Here is a 20,547-nt window from a genome sequence, read left to right as displayed (position 1 = left end):
TTGAGACGGATTGGCCAGTAAACTATTTAGTCATGAGAACTTCAACAACATGTTTTCATCGAACTTCAAAACAACTTAAAGTGACTCGGTATAACATTCCCTTTAGATTCTGAAACAAAATCTAGGATTTAGCTCATGCTGCAATCATAATTCTAAACCTTTAGGTCAGTCAGGAATACCATGACTTTTACAAGCCGATCGTCTGTCTGATTATCACGGTATTTATGATTGGAAATCAAAATTTCATTTTCGTTTTTCTAACGGTTTTTATAACACTACAGTCTATAAGGGAAAATGAGTATAGTAAAACCGGTCACTCAAAGATTTTTACTTTTTTGAGGCACTTCTTGATCATTTTGAAGCAGAATTGTTTTAGGGCTTCAATACTACATGTACACCATATCACAGACACTGATAACATGTAGGGCCATGCATCTCAAATTTAACATCGTTAAACGATGCCTTTAAAAAGGGAAATCCATCGTTAATAGCACACTACTTTAGAACGAAGCAGGAAAATCTGAGAAGCATATTAGTGAAAGTTTGAATAAAATTGGACAAAAAGTGAGAAAGTTATACTTTTTAATGTTGTAATCACTATACATGTACATGTAGGTACACTGTATGCATGGGCTCATAAAATTGGCTGAATCGGTAATGTCTCTGTGATGTACTGTAGTTGCGGACAACTTTCTCATTTGTTCAAAAACATAAAAAGACTAAAAATGTATGACTCAGGATGATCTCTTCTTTTCAGAGGACTTGTACTAATATAGTCTCCATTATATATTTTGAGTAGTATACCCCAAGGGAGAAGGCACTTAGAGAAAAACAGAAATTAGTGTTTTTTTGTACACGAATGGAAGACTGATCCGTGACCCCATCACAATCCACCAACAAAATTGCCATTTTGAGATTCGCATTGACTTTATTATAGTGATCTCATATTTCAAACATTTAACTTTCTTATTATTGGTCCTAGTAATTCAAAGTTTTGCTATTCTGTTTGAAAGAATGTTTGGCTATGAAAAGGATATGTTTTTGACGTATTTATTTCTTATGCTTAAATACTACATTTATTTATGCAAATTTCAAAGTAAAATACCCAATTTTCAGGGTTTCAGAACTTACATTGGCTATAATAAAGATCTTGAATATCGTATTGCAAAAAAGAAAAACAAACTGCCCTTGCACTTTAAAAAATGGAAGTTTGTCTTATAATCCTGTTTTATAATGTTGTAAATGTTGTAAATTTACTTTTCGTGAGGTTTTGATCTGCGTTTTACTGCTTTTTTGTAATGTTTTTATAATAACTTGTAAATACTGTGATTATTTTTTGATTATTCAATAAAACACACAAAGAAAAAAAAAAAAAAAAAGTTTTGCTATTCTGTTTCTCTGACATTTCTGCTTTCATTCAAATGAACTTTTTACAAGCATTGGTAGGGATGTCAGACGCTCGCGCTGCAATCCTGAAATCGAGCCATCAATGTGCGTACGAGCCAACGGTGATTGTAGTCGAAATAAAAACATGCAATCTTTAAAAATTCATTAAAAATCAAAATTAGCAGGAAAGAACTAATTGATAAATAATTACTGTAGATTAAAGTTGTATTCCAATATTAGAAGCATTTTCTTCACAAGTAGAATCGTAGAATCAATCAAAATATGGCAGTAAAGATGAGCTCTAATTCTCCCATTGGCCCATTGCAAGCGTTTGAAAGGCATTGCTGCAGCCATGGCACTGCTTTTCTGTGACTCTCTGAAAAACTGCGCATGTTTACATCGAAATCTAGAGGTGATCCTGGGGTCACACAATGCCCAAATTTGGACATGCCATTCATGAAACTTAGAAAAGTTGACCATGCGCGTTGACTTTTTTGCCTACCCCATACTTTTAATATATTTGAGCAGTAAAAAAAAGTTCCAATTTATAGCGATCTTTTTCTTATAAAAATGAACTTTTTGCAAAAGTCAATGTTAGTATATTTATAAGTGATATCCAAGCTATCTTTGAGCCAAAAATCTAAGGGAAATTCATTCAGGATCATCTACAGATAATCACAAACTTCCGATGTATACTACCCAAGACTGAACAACCGTAAGTCTTGACACTCGCCCTCAACCCCTGGTGATTCTGTGCTGAACACATACAGACTGAACGAAATATTTGCAGCTAGAAACTACTTTCCATGGATAAATTGAGAATTTTGATCGACTACAAACATTGAATATAAGTTTTTCATAATTAAATACTCCATTATTAAAGCAATAACTCAGTATTTATTATAGAAAAAGAAGTTGAAATGTTGAATGTGTGTACGAGTGAAATGCCGGGAGGAAGTATAAATGAAAGAAAAGCGTGATGTTATCATCAAGCCGCAATGGCCACGTGCGCGCACGTGGTAATTTCCATTGTAAGCGCCGACATGTGGCTCTTCTTCTAAGTGTACAAACTCCCTCTTTAAAAAAGATAAAATGCAAGAAATTATTAAAACAATGTTTCAAGGGAAACTAAACACTGTTTCGAGGGAAATTACGTAGAAATGAGCAATTCTAGTGACTCAGCTGTAATTGTAAATATACAGGTGTTATTCTCCTGATACATTTGTAACATTACAAGAGGTTTTCTGGACATTTACCATATTTGTTTTCCTTTATCAAAAAGCAATTTTACATGTACTTGGAATTGATATATTTTTCCACCATGACTGCCAGAATTTTAATCCAAGTTTACATTGAAATATCATCTTATATTTGTATCGCTGATTATTTGAAAATCTTTACTTGAAAATCAGCGATCCTCCAGATCCTCAAATCGATCCTCAAATTTTATCAGGAAACATTTTTCCTGTGATATTTTTTTTTTTTTTTTAATCTTCGTTTTTCTTTGTTTTCTTTGTTTGTTGCCATGGCAACCTTATATTTTAATTTTTAAAATGTTGTGGAAAGATGTCCCTGCCATTATCTTGGAATGCAAAGTGTTTTGAGTAGCAATTTGATCTGGAAAGTAAATACCGGTATATTACTTTTTAAATATTTTCTTATTTTCTTTGTTTTGTTTCCATGGCAACAATATATTTAATTTCAAGGTTTCTCTTAAAAATGTTGATAAAAAGAATATAATGAAGAAAAGTTCTGTTGAAATTTCAATGAGAAACAAGATATATTTTTTGAGATATGGCACATCAAACAATGCTTGCAATGTTGAGGTATGTACTCTTTACTATGTACTTAAATTACACTCGGTGCCATGCTTACATTGTAATTTCCTATGCAAAAACTTCAGGAAATACCCCTAAATAAAAATATTAAAAAATTAATATCTCGAGAATCGATTTATATTTTGACTCCATTTTTTTTCCATATTGAATGATAAATTGTGTTCTCCAAATACAGTGCAAAATTGTCATGATTTAATGGACTTCAACTTTTAGTCTAACATCCCTAGCATTGGGTTTAACATGACGTCATGTTCAATGTTATACAACTCTATATATCTGATTAATAATAATAATAATAATAATAATAGCTCACATTTATAACGCGCCTAATACTACGTTTCTAGGCGCGGAACATATTATTACCCCGGTCATCGGATTCAGGCTTACCCGCATACAAGGTATGCACATTCTCCACTCCCTGGGGAGCATTCCAGCCAGTCGCCATTTTACTAGCGCCATTGCTAATCAAACCACATTAGCTTTCGCATCCTACCGGGTACCCATTTTAACACCTGGGTGGAGAGTGGCAAATGTAGATCAATGTCTTGCCAAAGGACATTAGTGCTGCGGCAGGACTTGAACCGCGGACCCTGTGATCCACAGTCCGGTGACATATCCACTCGACCACGACACCTCTACGTACATGATTAATTGCAACTATTGCTGCATAAATGAAGAAAACCAATCATACAAATCAATCAAAGTGAATTTTCACCCTTGAAGTTCATATATCACGATTCTACAAATATGTGGTGGTGCAAAAGAGGTAAAAATCAACTTTGTCTAGAGAAGAGTCTACTCTCACTTGGAAACTACGGTATGAAATGGAAAAGTGTTTTTTTTTTGTAAATGAATATTTTAGTCGCCATTTTGGTCACCTGATTATGATTCATTTTCTACAAGGTTGAGCATGACGTATCAGTCACATGTCTTAAGCCTCTGTTCAGCAGAATGCAAAAGGAGTGACTATTGCCTTAGAATTAATATATCATTTTCTCTTTTAAAACCCTATTTTGACAGCACCTCAGGAAGAAGAAAAAAAATCACAGCACATAATAGAAAGTTGTGTTCCATGGCTGGGAGTGCTTTAGAAATAGGGTTAAGGTAATTTCCCCAATATGTGCAATTGATGTTTTGCAAGGCAACAACAAATGTTATTTTGAGGGGGAAATAACTTTCTTTTGGCACAGAGCCTTCTCATGAGTTAGCAGGATGTATGATATCTACTGTAAAAACATTTTTTTGCTTTTCATTAGCAGTGATGTGAGAAAAAGATATAAATAAATTTCTCTTGTAAAACCGTGTTCAAACTGGTTTTTGACACATTTTCTATTGTAAGAAATTGCACCACTTTTTTCCCACTTTTATTGCTCAATTTCTATCACATTTCAGGAATACAAGAAGAATGCACAAAGCCACAAACATATCGTCCTTGTTTTCACGAAGTGACGGTAGTGAGGAAAATCGTAACGCAAAGTGAATGCAATTTGTTTTCACTACCGTCACTTCGTGAAAACAGCGACGATATGTAGCTACAAGTAATATTTGAAAATGACTTGTGTTGAATGCCAGAGTCAACACAGGTTTTACTGGACCCGGGCTTGAGTAGGAAAAAATGGGCGGGGACCCGTTACCCGAAAAATTCAAGACAATGGCGACTAAATTGCATTGACCTTGTTTGACCTTTTCTTAAACGAATAATTTAATGCCCTCCTAAGTACGAAAGTCATCGACAAGGGGCATGCAGAGAAATCAAAAGTTGTAGACCAAAACATCCTCTTGAATGCTTTAACCTGGTGTACATACATGTATCATCCCGCTTGTGCAAGCGCATCTTCAATTCCACACACACACATATTGAATCTTAATTTATTGACCTAAACTATCAAAAGTAGGGATTTCTTCATGCTTTGACCTGGATTAAATATCATCTTGATCAAGTGTATGCACTCTCCCTTCCACACATACTCAGTAAATAGTTTTGGACCTACATGTGCATTGTAACAAGCCCCCCCCCCCCCCCCCCCCCCCCCCCCCACCTCACCCCAGCAACAACAAAATGCTATCAATAATTCTTCTTTTTTTAATACAAGGTTTAACCTGGATTAAAACATAACCCTGCTTATCTCCTTGTGTGAACACGCCTTCTCTTCCACATACATGTTTATAATGTACACACACCACAGGTGAAACCTGATCGCCATGTATTAGCCAAAGATCATCTCCAGTGGGGCAGGGGAGGAAATGATTGGGAAGCGATAGGCAGTCCTGGGCTGGCCTCAGCTACATGAGTTTCACTTCCATTATGACCCCATAGGAAACAAGGGAAATATAGGCAAGTGCAGAGAGGATTTGCGCTGGATTTATGATGAGCCTAACTAGATCTGTACCATGACTTGATGTGAACTATAAGCCCTGAAGAACCACAAGGACACTTTTTTGTTTAAATACATGAATGCTTTTGTATGTATTTAATGTTGAGAACCAGAAGAGCAATAATCTCGCGTTCTGGTAAATGACTGAGAACCCATTCTCACAAATCAAAAAGTCTGCTGAGAACACATTAAAACAGAAGAGCGATAATCTATCTTGACTCTTGTTGAGCTCTGAAATGACTTTAGAACGATTTCTCACGGAATCAACCGTCTGCTAAGAGCCAGAAGTATATTACTCATAAATCCATGCAAAAGTACACAAAATAATGCCTTTCTGGCTCGAAACTAACGAAACTAACGAAACAAAACCATTCCTGGGTCCAAACGCTCCTAGGATTGCGTAATACATTGTAAGTGATATCAGATTCTGTAACCACAACTTAAGATTGTTCTCTCAAGTGAGTAGATACAATTTCATTTTTATGTAAGTTCTCTTCTGGCATTGGTATAAAACAATTTCTTTTTCTCTCCCTCTCTCAAAGTTTCCTCATCCTTGTTTGTGCGGTTATGTATTTTTTAAATAAATTATGTTATATTTTCATAATTGTTTATTCCTTTATGTACTTTATTATCTTTTATCTTTTTAAATATTATATTGAATGTTCAATGAACCGTATTTTACCTTCATCAAGGGTGGTCGTCTCGATAAATCCACATGGTTTTTTATGGCCACCCAATTCCAATAATCTTATGTTGTTATCTGATGTATCACTTTATAGTTTTATAATTTTACCTTATTTTGTATTATTGATCGACTTATTCTGTCATGATTGTATTCTGTTTTGTATATTTTATTGGAATTGAATAAACTGAACTTGAACTTGAACTTAATTCATCAAACATATTAAGCAGTCACTTCAGGTGTGATTTACATGTAAGTATGTACATGTACAATCAACCAATTACAATATAGATCTACACCGGGTCGAGTCCAGGATTTTGTCAAAGAGGGCACAGCACCGATCAGGGCTGGTTGTGCCCAACCCCAATCGGTTACTGAATAAACTTGTACTTTTTTCTGGGACCTTCACTGCTGAAAGCCAAAAGGGCGCAACTGTTTACAAAGAGTTAACACCTTCTGAATCTAACTCTCAGCAGACAATATACATGTAATACTTTATGCATCCTCCAACCCCCAAGCAGCGCAGCATCGCAAACCAAATTTCAAAATCCTTTTAAATTGCGACGACGCTTAACAAGATTTCTAAAACTACCGCCTAAGAACATTACCATTCATTTCAATATCGCATACCCACGCCAATGAATCGCAGCTTTCAAATCTGGCAAATTAACTTGTAATTGAAAAGATAGGGTTCTTTTGACCCGAACTCCTGCCTTGAGAAGACTCCCTCGCATTTGCCCCTTGTGTTTTTTTTTTTCGTCAGTCGGATAAAACCATGTTGTCCTTGCCTCCTCGGCTTGTACCCCCGTGAAATTGACATGCAAGCATGGAAATTACTTTTGCTTCAACAAATCTCACCAAATCTTGCCCTAGCGCCCCTCGGGCATATGAATACAAAATAAATGAATCATACTTGAGCTGCATGGCCTACATGTATGTATACGCTCTAGTCCGTATTAGAATTGAGTGCATTAATTATACATTGCAGTATATGCATTACATATAATTACAACTGCATCAAATAATGTGAAATTACACTTTTTCATATTTCGGTAATTTGCATTTAAAGTGTTTTCATTTTGAAATTGAAAGTTGAAAGGGAAGGAGCCAATAACTGCATAATTGTAATCATCATTCGCAACCTAATAGTAATACAGAAAATCTCTTAATATTAAGAGGAATTATTCACTATACATACTTCAAAATGTTGGTTTAATCACTTTAATGCCACTTATTTTTGCACATTATACTTGTAGTTTTACCATGAGGAATTAAAAACAAACAGGAAACACATTGTTAAAGAAATCGTTGAAACATTGTTCCTTGAGCGTCATATTGGCATTACCGGTAAATTTAACTCTAAATGTTAAGTGTTTTTAAAGGTGAAGTCCACCAGGGAATAATTTTCCTCAAATTTTTTGATTAGCAATTTCAGCTGATGGATAAATATTTCAAATGAAATTCTGTACATTTCTATGGAAGAAAACTGCTACACAAAAGATATTTTGTATAGCAGTCATGCAAAAATGCATAGCAAATTGCGATGCGATACCAGGAAAATTATTCCCTGTCCACCCTGATATTATTGGTTTTAATGAAAGCACAAAAATGACAGAAATAAATTATAGACAATTTGAGCAATATCTGACTTAAACAAGGAAAATGGTGAATTTTTGAAGTTGTCATCAGTGAAATACCAAGTCGCAACACTCTGACATATCATGCGTGATCCTTTCCAATATGCTCTGTACAGAAAATATCATAAACATTGATTTTTTGAAGGAATAGACTTTGTTTCATACAGGTGTTGTGTAAAAACATATTTGCAATAATTCAGGGTGAATGTATGATTGAAAATATGAATTAAAAGTTTTTTTAGTATACTGTAGGGCAAATGGGAGGGGAGCCTGCAAGAAACGTCGCAGTGTTCCACTTTGTGTTTGATTGATCACACCTTCAAATATTCATAACATTCTTATTTAATCGTTTTTTGCTCAAACTTTCACTGACCTGTTTCTCTCATTTTTCTGCTTCTATTAAAACCAACCTTTAATTGATCCTTCTTGCTCTGAGCAGATGATAAGTCACCAAATACATTTCTTTTTTGAACAAATCTTTCAATAGTCAAGACATATAAAGTGTATATGTTCTAATTCTTAGAACATTGCATTGAAGGTGCAGATGAATGTAGAACAGTTCACAATTATTAATCATCATTATACACTACCTTATATCCTGTTTATGCACTTTATATCCATCTAAATATACTTTTAATGCTTAATTGATGGCAGGGATTGATAGAGTTGTCAAACCTCGGTCGGACGCCTGGCGACAAAAAATGAAAAACAAACAATCGTTCTCCGACGGAAGAAAGAAAAAACTGGTGGGGAGCTGGAGCGTGATTCATTTAATGTGGAATTAATGATGCCTGTTCAAACAGAGCGATCCATTGAGCAAAGTTTACGGCAAGGATAAATATTATTACCCTAATGGAGAGAAAATTCATTTTTCATACACCACTTTATATGCCATTGGTTCAAGTTCATTATCATTCCAAACCGTACCTACATTCCATGGGTTATGTACACAATGGTTCTGAGGATTTTTAATAACAAAAATCACAGAATTTGAATTAATGAAATGTGACAATTTATAGCAAAACAAAAATTATAACTAAAACAAAAATCATAATAAAAAAAAAAATAGAATCAGAACAAAAGGCAAAACAAAACAATGATATATCACAGGGTCTTCAAATTACTAGTATCCTAAAGAATTTACATGTACTGTACAGTTAACAACTAAATTACAGTGTGGGTTAGTTTTGTAAATGTTGAAGTATGTGAAAATTGGTTCCAACTGATGTTTCTTGAGAATGTGAGATATTAAAGCTTACATCTAAAAGTATTCAACAAAGGCCCTCAATTCAATCAGTCCAACTTTCATTCTTGATTTATGAAAACAAATAGAATATCAAATTTTTAAGTGGTATGAATAGATCAGTTGTTAATGGTATCCATGTACCCATGTGCATCTACAGTACGTCTATGTGTCTCTTATGATCTGCATAAGAAATCACTTTTAGCTAATATTTGAAAGACAATCAATTATTAAAAAAGAATACAATGTTTGTCACAAGATATCGAATGACCATATCTAACTAGAAGTTTGGGGCTTTTTCAAATTGTGAATTCCAAGAAAATGTCTAGAATTAGTTCATACACTTTATCGTCAATCCACTTGCAATTTTATCCTGTTTATGTTCACAAGTGTTTATGTTCACAAGTGTCAGCACAATTTTTTTTCTTGCATTTCTTGGCAAGTTAGCAAAATTAATGCAATTAACATTCACAATTTAATCTAATTGATATTCACAGGTTATTCTCATTATTCATTGGAAATCAAATGTGTCACTCAATTTTTCATCAAAGGTTTGTTCTCATGAGCCTCATTTTAAAACCACATTGGGTTTCGTAACGTTTTGTTTTGTTTTATTTTGTTTGATTGTTGTTGTTGTTATTGTTTTTTGTGAGTGTGTGTTATAAGTGAATAGCAAGGAGGATGAGAAAATTAGCTAGTTTACACGCAACAAAGGTCCTACATGTACGCGTACTCACTTTAATCTGTGTGTTATAAGATACAAAAGTGTGAAATGTAGTACGCTTTAAAAACGCCCCTGTGGCAGTTTACTGCGGCTTAAACTGCGGCACGTGTGAACATGCCCTAAGCTCCCTCGCCATGGCATACATGCCTGTGTAACATGAATCAACTATGGGCCCCTTTCAATGCAGGTGGGTCGGTAAAAGAGGAGGGAAGTTTAAGGTGATTTTTAGCTCTGGTTTACAATGACAACAACAACAAATCTCACAAAACCTCGAGAAATGTACCCTCTATAAAGTTCAAGAATGCAATGGAGTGGTAATTTTGGTCAACCAAGTGAAAAGCCTTGGAAGAAACAAGAAACTGTTAACATACATGTACTGTAGGATCTTTCCACCTGATTGCAATGACAGGCAATTTCACCGCAAGAAACTGTCAAGACTTAAGCAAACATCCAGCATCCTGTCACACTTTTGATTCAATAATTTAATTCAGAGCATGGAATTTCATAAACCACTTGACTTTGTGAACAGATCATACGTTCCGTGCACAAGTTTCTGGTTGTACGTTAAATTGTAAATTAACTCTGTACATGCCATACAAATAATCTCCAGGCACCACGTTGTATTTACAGATGCATCATGAGATAGATATGGGTCATTCCATCATAAAGTTGGGGCAAAAAGGAGTTGTAGTAGTGCCATGCCAGAATCGTTGCTGCTTCAGTTGCTTTTCTTCAAAATCTTTGCTAAATACACATTTTTCTTTTTACCAGCATTACATGGACACCAAATTAATATATTACATAAACTTTGGGACAATAATAATATTGAGTCAACATGAAGCTTGAGTACTTCTGAAGATAGCTGGCTATGCTGTTTACAGTTGATAATGAAAGGAGACATAGTTTCTCACTTCTATTATAAAGTCACGACAATTGCCCCAACTTTCTGGACGGACGCATATAGACATACCACAAAGGATGTACAAGATTATTCAACTGTTTAGGTTAATCTATATCAGTGTTAAAAGGGTTGCTATGGAGCTTAGCAAGACCGGAAACGGGTTATTTTGCAAAGCAATTGTGTGGCACAAAACGTAGCTTCCCCTCAGTTCATGAGTTTAAAAAGGAAAAGGAAGAAAGCATTGAAATGTGATCAATGCTATTCAGTGATTATCATTTCCACTGCTTCTTTTCTATCGTCGTCATCTTCCTTTCTTTCTTTCTTTTTAGTTAGATAACATACAGTATATCCTGATCCAAAACATCTCCTGCATACTACCAGTCATGGGCGTAAATCCTTCCGTAATACCTATTGTTCAGGGGGGATGATCTATTCATTCATCCCCCCCCCCCTGAACAATAGGTATTACGTAAGGATTAACACCCATGCTACCAGTAAACCATTCAAAATTACTTTTATATAAAAATTATAATTTTCTCTAAAAATATGATTCCTTTATCAGAACTCAAGATAAGTTTTGACAAGAATTTTCCTTTGCACAAAAGTTGTTTTACTCGTAAAATACACAAACTGCTATAAAGTATTTATGTATTCATACAGATTTTATAATTGGATTTACATGTACATATGAAAATAAAGCCTAACAATAACAAATGCCTCACTTCATGAAAAGAAAATACAAGTCTACCAAATATTATATTTCTGCCCTTTTGATTTTAAACAAATACTTTTTAAAGTGTCAAAACATTAAAAAACAGTGATTACAAGTAAAACAATTCAACATACTCACAGCCAACATCAATCTTTAAAGGCTGTCTGTACTAGTTTGGCCAGAAGGGATTCGACCACACAGTGTGGTCACTGACAGGTGGCTATCTCATCAAATCAGCTCTCAATTAACATAATGGTAAGAAAAAGAGGATCATGGGGGACCAACAGGCACCGATTGGAGAAGTTTTCTATATAGAGGGAGCAAGTAGCTACAAGTAGTATAGTGCGGCTTTAAATAGTCCTGTCCATTGTATGTACATGAATAACATTGGGAAGTCAATCTCGTATAGAAACAAAATATTGTAGTACCACATACCTTTTAGGTGTGACCAATGAGGAGTTATCACAGCTCTCTTTGTTCTGTAGAATCACCCTAAGAAAGAGACACTTCACTCAACCTCTGTCTGATCTGTGTAAGGAGACACAATAAAACACAGCCAGTGAATGGAGATGTTTACTAAAATTGCCAAACAAAGGCAGATGTTGATACTAATAATTTACTGTAGGCCTGCCTTCATCAGCTCCAGTTTGCCAAATAACATGCTATTGTAACTATCTCGATCGCAAATTAGCCAGTTAATTTGTGTCTTCATCAGCCCGCAGTTGCTAATAGCGGGATATTTGGTCGAGAAAATATTCAGCAAAATCTTGGTCTTGTTTACCAACATATCCCGCTATGTGGGAAATACCAGGCTAATTTGTGTCCGTCCGAGCTATAGTTTGTGAAGAGCATACCGGTCTGGTGAAGACGCAATTTCTGGCTTTGGCAAAATATCCAGAGTCTAAAAATAACAGGTTATTTGGCAAACTCTAGCTGATGAAGCTGGGCCTCCAGGTGGTGATTCCTACTGCGGTACTGCTCCACTATGGGTGCACTATGGTCCAATGTAAACAAAGTTTTTATTCTGATAACTGGAAGAAAAACGGCAAAGAGAAGTATCATAAATAGATTAATTCCAGGTTTATAAAAATTAAAAGACTCTTCAGCTTATATTCCTCTGAGTGGGAGTGAAAAAGGGAATGAAAAGTATTATAAATAGATGAATTCCAGGTTTTTAAAAATCACTCTTCAGTACATATTCCTCCAATTGGGAGAAAAATGACAATGAATTCCAGGAAAAGAATTGAATTTGCAGAGTATGTACGGAAATATACATCAGTTGCCTTGATTTTGATTCATAGGCTCCATACTGTACCTCGAGGTCACACGCATACCAGTACAAGTTCAATATTGATGACGAAAGAAAGAGAGAAATATCAAGCTTCACGTTTCTTATTTCACCATGAGCAAAGAGAACAAACGGTCAAAGCTAGTAGATATCACGCAATTCTTTTAAAATATATACCTGTAGTTTTCTTCTATTAAATAGGGTGACAAAAAGTGCAAGAGCTTGCGAAACCACCGTCCATTATCTCAGAGTGCATCAAGGATGAATTCAGTTCAGATTACACATAATAACCACAACAACCATAAAAAAAACATCACCGATCAATACGTCTGTTTTCAGATGCCTGGAGAAAAATGACAATCACTTTGTAAATAACACTCGATCAGGTACACACTAAAACTACACTTCCAGGTTTCCTTTTATCAAGACTTCCAATTGACTCTGTAACATTGCCTCAGATTCTAAAACAAAATCCTGGATTTAGCTCACGCTGCAATCATAATTATAAACATTTAGGTCATTCAGGAATCCCATGATATTTATAATTAGAAACTGGAATTTCATTTTTCATTTTCCTAACGCCTTTCATAACACTACAGTCTATTGGGGAAAATGAGTATGGTAAAACCAGTCACTCAAATATTTTTTTCTTTTTTGAGGCACTTCATGATCATTTTGAAACGCAATTTTTGTAGGGCTTCTATGATACACCATTATCAGAGACACTGATAACACATAGGGCCATGCATCTCAGATTTAACATTGTTAATAAACGATGCCTTTTATAATAGAATACTTCACACTCACCGCGGTTCTATCCTGTTCTCTCAGGAATCCTTTGGTATGAAAAATCACAAATGAGCATTGATCAAGCTCGTTAGACTGTGAAGTGTCCTTATCAGGTACTTAGTCCCTATACATGTACTCTTGCACAATGACATGATGTCATCACTTTCAAAATAAACATATCCGATTACTTTTGACCGTCAATGCAACATAGAACTTACAGAAATCATGATTGATAATCCAGTAGGGATGGCAAAGATAACAAAAGGAATTGGTTTATTATCTCCGGAGAAGGCCGCAACAACAGTGCGTTTAATACAGGAATGACAGGATGCAGTGAACGCCTCTTAATAATAGTCAGAACAGGGAGTGGGATCCAGGGCTGAGAGCTAGGATGGGCCTGAGATTGGGAGGAATTAGACAGTGGAGTAACACAACATAGATCCTGTTCACACTCATGAATTAAGCATGTTCTAAGTCATGTTTTTCCTACCTAGCAACAATTTGTGTATACATGCACTTCGCAAATCTTTGTGCGAGTGGTATCCTGGGCTGAGAGCTAGGATGGGCCTGAGATCAAGGGGGGAATTAGACAGTCGAGTATCACAACACAGAACCTGTTCACACCCAGGAATTAAGCACATTCTAAGCCATATTTTTCCTACCTACTGTAGCAATTAATGAATGCAATTCGCATTCTGACTATTGAAATACAGTTATTTGTAACAGGTGAATTAAATAATTTGTAACATGGATGATGGCATACTGGTAACAAAGATTTGTGTATTAAATTTGATTACATTACGAAAATGGTCTATTGCTCTTGTGAGAAATACATACATGCGCACTTAATTTGAGAGTGTGAAAGGAGTCATACATGGTCGGTGTTGAGAGTACCAGCCTTTCTCAGGAGGAAGGAGACAGGATGTGAGACTTGGTGCAACAAATCTGACAGATTTTAGGGGCAAACTTTGGTAGATTAAAAAAATAACAAGCCTACTTTCACAATCTAACCCTGCATTCAGACTTCCAGAATTTATCGTATAACTATACGATTCTTGTAGTTCAATTTATCTAGTCTGAACGCAATATAAAGAAATGACTTACAGATGTATGTATAACAAAACGTTGTATGAAACGTATGGCCAAATGCCTGTTTGAGCAATGTTTTACACAACTCAATAAAGAATCAGGGTCCCACACTACACTGTAGTCTGAACGTTGAATTGTACAAAAATTGTATAACTGGGCGGGGCTTATCATGAACAAGCACTGCTGATTGGCCAGCTGACTTGTCAACTAACTGGCCTCTTCAAAATTAGTTTCTTTATACGATGTTATATATGTTTTCTTGTCTGAATGCTCCTTTCACTATACATGCACACCTGTACAATTTTTTATATGACGTTTCTTCACACAAGGTTCTTATTATAATTATGAAAGAATTTCATCAAGATGGTTGTAATACTAGTTTGAAAGGAAGATGATTGAGGAAGATGTTTGAGCTCTAGACATCGAAACTGTTACAGATAGTTTTGACTTTTGGATGCGATATTATTAGAACTTCCAAATGAAGTTTCTTATAAATTTTCTTTAGTCGGAACAGGCTGCAAATTTCACTTTCCACAAAAAGGAAATCCTCTCAAATATATGTGTCCATTACACATTACATGTACATCTTTCACTCCACTTCATTTCATATGCACTATCAAGTTTCAAACATCTGTACTTGAAGATAAATTCTCAAGCTCTGAAGATGGATATGATGGTTTAAGAGAGACTTTTGGAGAGAGAACAGAGATTAATTACTTAATTGGGATTTCAAGAACTTGCGGGGAGAAGAGTTTGCGAACAAGACATTCGTCATATAATAAAAACATGCCTAAATACATGTACATGGATTGCCTGCTGAGAGCCAGAAGGGCATTAGCTCAAAAATGTACCTTTACGAAGAATCAACCACCTTCTGACACCAAAATAGACAAATCCATATCAAACAACAAGGATTTCAGCATTTTAAAATGATAAATCAAAAGTGAAATCATTTTTTACAGCATGCCAGTCATACAATGTACATGGCAAGCTGGGTTTTGTTCAATGTGAAAACTGAGTCTGGGTTTTTACTGAAAATGTTTAAATCACAAGAGAAATAGTTTTCTATAGTACATGCCAGACATTCAATGTTCATGGCGCGCTGGCTCTTGTTCATGTGAAAACTGGGCCTTTCACTGAAAATGTCCCCCTTTGACAACAGTGCAAAATTAATATTTGTCTTGCCCTCCATGATCAATGGAAAAGGGGAAATGACATTCTAGGCTACCAAAATATTTTCCAAAAGTGATTTGCTGCACTTTCGGGCAGCAAAAGAGCATTCATGATTATGACACTGGATAATGCAGCCTTAGAAATAGCTCATTAATCGTAGGCCAAATAACAAAAAATAATGTGTTTCTCGTCCGGACTCTTTAAAAAAAGGAGGAGGCAGGGCATTACTGTTTTATGCAATTTTTTTGGAATTTTTTCTAAGATGGCTGCCATGCTAATTATAGCTGGCCAAGTCTATTTATTCACCGAAATTGTGCTACATGTATGTGAGTATACTGATGCAATGTCTGACAAAACAAATGATTTGTATCACTTTAGCAGCTATTTAAACAAAATGTATATCACAGCCTTTTGGGGACTTTTTTTTCTTGTTATTTTTTCCTAATTAGTAAAATAGCAACAAACAAGGAGGAACCGGGGGCCAAAAAGGAGATGGGCGGGGATAAGAAACACTTCATTTTTGTTATTTGGCCTTAAAATAAAAAGTTAAAAACGAAGTTTGGGTCAACTGAAAACACAGGAAAGGGAAGAAAAGGGTTAGTGATTTAATTTCCTGTCAATCTGCAGGTCTTTCACTCATCTTCCAAGGTTACAGTCAAAACAATTCAATCAAGAAAAGTTCCACAGAAATACATTTACTGGTAGAAATTATACTTTTCCAAAGACTACCGGAAAATTAATCCTTAAAATAATAGAATATACTCCTGGAACTTAGCCAAAAAAATCAATGTGTGACCCAATTAACAAGAAAAAGCCAAGGAAATCAAGGCTTTCTCCTTGGTATTACCAAATAAACATAAAGATGTATGTATTTATAACCCTAACCCGAACCAAAAATTGAATTGCAACCATAAACTAGACATATAATACTTGTTTGGAACAAGTATAGGTGGGCTGGTCAACTAAATTTTGAGACAAAATAGAGCAAAAATAAGCGAGAAACTGCTTAAAAATTCTTAAAAAACAATATCATGTAGATTAGTCATAACACGCAAATTATGAAATTTCTGACATGAGGCCTTTAATCAAAATTTTCACTCTGATGACGTCATCAAAATGAAAAATGGTGATTATTGAGCTTGTAGAGAATTATCTTAGCTACAACATATCGAAATTTGGAAGAAAATCGATCAATATTTACAGAGATACAATCAATTTTACATAAATATGCTGACGTCATAATATGCAAATTCCTATTTATAGTTCGAAGGCCATTATGATGATGTAACGATACACTTAATGGCCAAATGAGACATAAAATCATATTTCCGACTCATACTCTATCCAAATATGAAAAAGAAATCGGGGTCTAGGTGCATTCCAAAGAGCTATAATGGATTATGTATAGGCATGTTTTTGCCCATGTATGTTATGTATTACAAGAGCTCGCGCGCACGGACATTTATCTTGAATGGATTTTCCTCTTCTTTATTATGGTCATAAAGAAAAAAACATGGTATCAAATTGTTTGAAAAAATATGGGAAATAACATGAAAGAACAAAAAATGGCGATTCTATGTTGTGTAATGGTGTTACGCGCGAAAACGCGCGCACATGCGCGTGTGCGCGTTTTTTTTTTTTTTTTATAAAATGCTTAAAATGACCTGAAACGTATGCAAAATGATTTTGAGACGATTTTGAGCATTTCAAAATTTTACGCGCGCATTGTCGCGCGGACGTACGCGCACGCGCGCGTTATTTGACCTGCCATTGACCGGACGGATATTGACCTTGATCATGATAAATATGAATGTGAAATACTTTTTGGTTATGAAGATATGATCATGAGTTGATTTTCAGAAAATTTCACAAAATGGCGCCTAGATGACGTAATCAGTCAAGGTCAGGGTCAAAAAATTTGCTGTGTTTTGTGCATATGCCTATACATATGTGTATCAAATTTTAAGATATTTGATAGAGCCATTTTCAAATTATCTTGCACACAAAAAAGTGGGTCGAAATAAGAAAAATAAACTAGACATATAATACTTGTTTGGAACAAGTATAGGTGGGCTGGTCAACTTAAATTTGAGACAAAGTAGAGCGAAAATAAGCGAGATACTGCTTAAAAATTCTTAAAAAACAATATCATGTAGTTTCATGACGTGAACGTAATTCACCTTCTACAGGGATCAGGCAAATTATGAAGGCCTTTTGACATGAGGCCTTTAATCGAGATTTTCACTATGATGACGTCATCAAAATGAAAAATGGTTATTTTAAAGCTTGTAGACAATTGTCTTAGCTACAACATATCGAAATTTTGAAGAAAATTGATCAATATTTACAGAGATGCAATCAATTTTCCATAAATATGCTGACGTCATAATATGCAAATTCGTATTTTGAGTTCCAAGGCCATTGTGATGATGTCACGATACACTTAATGGCCAAATGAGACATGAAATCATGTCTCCGACTCATACTCTATCTAAATAGGAAAAAAATTAAGGATCCCGGTGCATTCCAAAGAGCTATAATGGATTTTGTATAGGCATGTTTTTGCCCATATATGCTATGTATTATAAGAGCTCGCGCGCACTGACATTTATCTTGAATGGACGCTCATCTTAAAATAATGGTCATAAAGAGATGAACATAGTATCAAATTGTTTGACAAAATATGGGAATTATCAAGAAAGAAAAAAAATGGCGATTCTACGTTGTGTAATGGTGTTACGCGCGAAAACGCGCGCGCATGCGCGTGTGCGCGATTTTTTATAAAATGCTTAAAATGACCTGAAACGTATGCAAAAAAAATTTGAGACGATTTTGAGCATTTAAAATTTTTGCGCGCGTATTGACGCGCAGACGTACGCGCATGCGCGCGTTTTTTTACCTTAATTTGACCGGACTGATATTGACCTTGATCATGATAAATATGAATGAGAAATTACTTTTGGTTATGAAGATATGATCAAGAGTTGATTTTCAAAAAAATTCACAAAATGGCACCTAGATGACGTCATCAGTCAAGGTCAAGGTCGAAAAATTTGCTGTGTTTTGTGAATATGCCTATACATATGTGTGTTAAATTTTAAGATATTTGATTGAGCCATTTTCAAATTATCTTGCACACAAAAAAGTGGGTCGAAATAAGAAAAACTTGACATATAATACTTGTTTGGAACAAGTATAGGTGGGCTGGTCAACTAAAATTTGAGACAAATTAGAGCAAAAATAAGCGACATACTATCATGTAGATTCATAACGTGAATTAAAATCACCTTCTATAGGCATAACATACAAATTATGTCATTTTTGACATGAGGCCTTTAATCGAAATTTTCACTCTAATGACGTCGTCAAAATGAAAAATGGTTATTATTAAACTTGTAGAGAATTATCATAGCTACAACATATCGAAATTTTGAAGAAAATTGATCAATATATACAGAGATACAATCAATTTTCCATAAATATTCTGACGTCATAATATGCAAATTCCTATTTTTAGTTCGAAGGTCATTATGATGATGTCACGATACACTTAATGGCCAAATGAGACATGGAATCATATCTCCGACTCATACTCTATCCAAATATGAAAAAAAAATGAAGGTCACGGTTCATTCCAAAGAGCTATAATGAATTTTGTATAGGCATGTTTTTTCCATATATGCTATGTATTAAAAGCGCTCGCGCGCACTGTCATTTATCTTGAATTGACGCTCATCTTGTTATTAATGGTCATAAAGAGATAAACATGGTATCAAATTCCTTAAAAAAATATGAGAAATATCATGAAAGAAAAAAAAATGGCGATTCTATGTTTTGTAATGGTGTTACGCGCGAGAACGCGCGCGCATGCACGTATGCGCGATTTTTTATAAAATGCTTAAAATGACCTGAAACGTATGCCAAAAAAATTTGAGACGATTTTGAGCATTTAAAAATTTTGCGCGCGCATTGACGCGCGGACGTACGCGCACGCGCGCGTTTTTTGACCTGAAATTGACCGGACACATATTGACCTTGATCCTGATAAATATGAATGAGAAATTACTTTTGGTTATGAAGATATGATCATGAGTTGATTTTCAATTTTTTTTCACAAAATGGCGCCTAGATGACGTCATCAGTCAAGGTCAAGGTCGAAAAATTTCCTATGCTTTGTGAATATGCCTTTACATATGTGTGTTAAATTTTAAGATATTTGATTGAGCCATTTTCAAATTATCTTGAACACAAAAAAGTGGGTCGAAATAAGAAAAATAAATAAATAAATAAATAAATAAATAAATAATAAATAAAGGCGATTTTAACAAAAATATAAGGTGGTCTGTATTAGATACAGCCCACCTGATAAATAAATAATAAATAAAGGCGATTTTAACAAAAATATAAGGTGGTCTGTATTAGATACAGCCCACCTGAAAATGTCACTGAAGACATATCACATCTGTAATCCAAACACAAATGCAAATGTATGCTGAAAAGTAGAGATGAGGGGGCATTGCCATGCAACTTTGAAAAGGGGGTGTCCAGGCTAACTCCTTGAAAAAAAAGTCACCCAATTCGGGAACTGCTGACGAGGTTTACTGGCCTAAACAATTAAAAATATGGAAAGAGAATTCCACACTTGCCGTCAGAAAGAACACTTGCCGTCAGCAAAAGCATCAACCTCCCAACACCCTCCCCCACCCTAAC

General features: G+C 35.1%; 1 protein-coding gene across 5 annotated transcripts in view; it reads right to left on the bottom strand.

Moving 5' to 3' along the window:
* LOC581462 (roundabout homolog 1) overlaps window positions 1-20,547 on the bottom strand; it is a 77,113-nt gene that overhangs the window by 36,621 nt on the left and 19,945 nt on the right. For 3 of the 5 annotated variants that reach the window (XM_030978068.1, XM_011662551.2, XM_030978070.1), the window contains exon 2: window positions 11,934-12,026. The gene's annotated coding sequence lies outside the window, so the exon portion shown is untranslated. Of the gene's footprint in view, window positions 1-11,933; window positions 12,027-12,963; window positions 13,116-13,593; window positions 13,910-20,547 lie in introns of those variants that run through there. The other 2 variants (XM_030978071.1, XM_030978069.1) reach the window with 2 other exon arrangements.

The sequence above is a fragment of the Strongylocentrotus purpuratus genome, unplaced genomic scaffold (genome assembly GCF_000002235.5).
Source record: "Strongylocentrotus purpuratus isolate Spur 01 unplaced genomic scaffold, Spur_5.0 spur5_scaffold_1, whole genome shotgun sequence".
Taxonomy (NCBI): Eukaryota; Metazoa; Echinodermata; class Echinoidea; order Camarodonta; family Strongylocentrotidae; genus Strongylocentrotus; species Strongylocentrotus purpuratus.
Note: the sequence above shows the minus strand (reverse complement) of the source record. Positions and strands in the feature narration are given on the sequence as shown.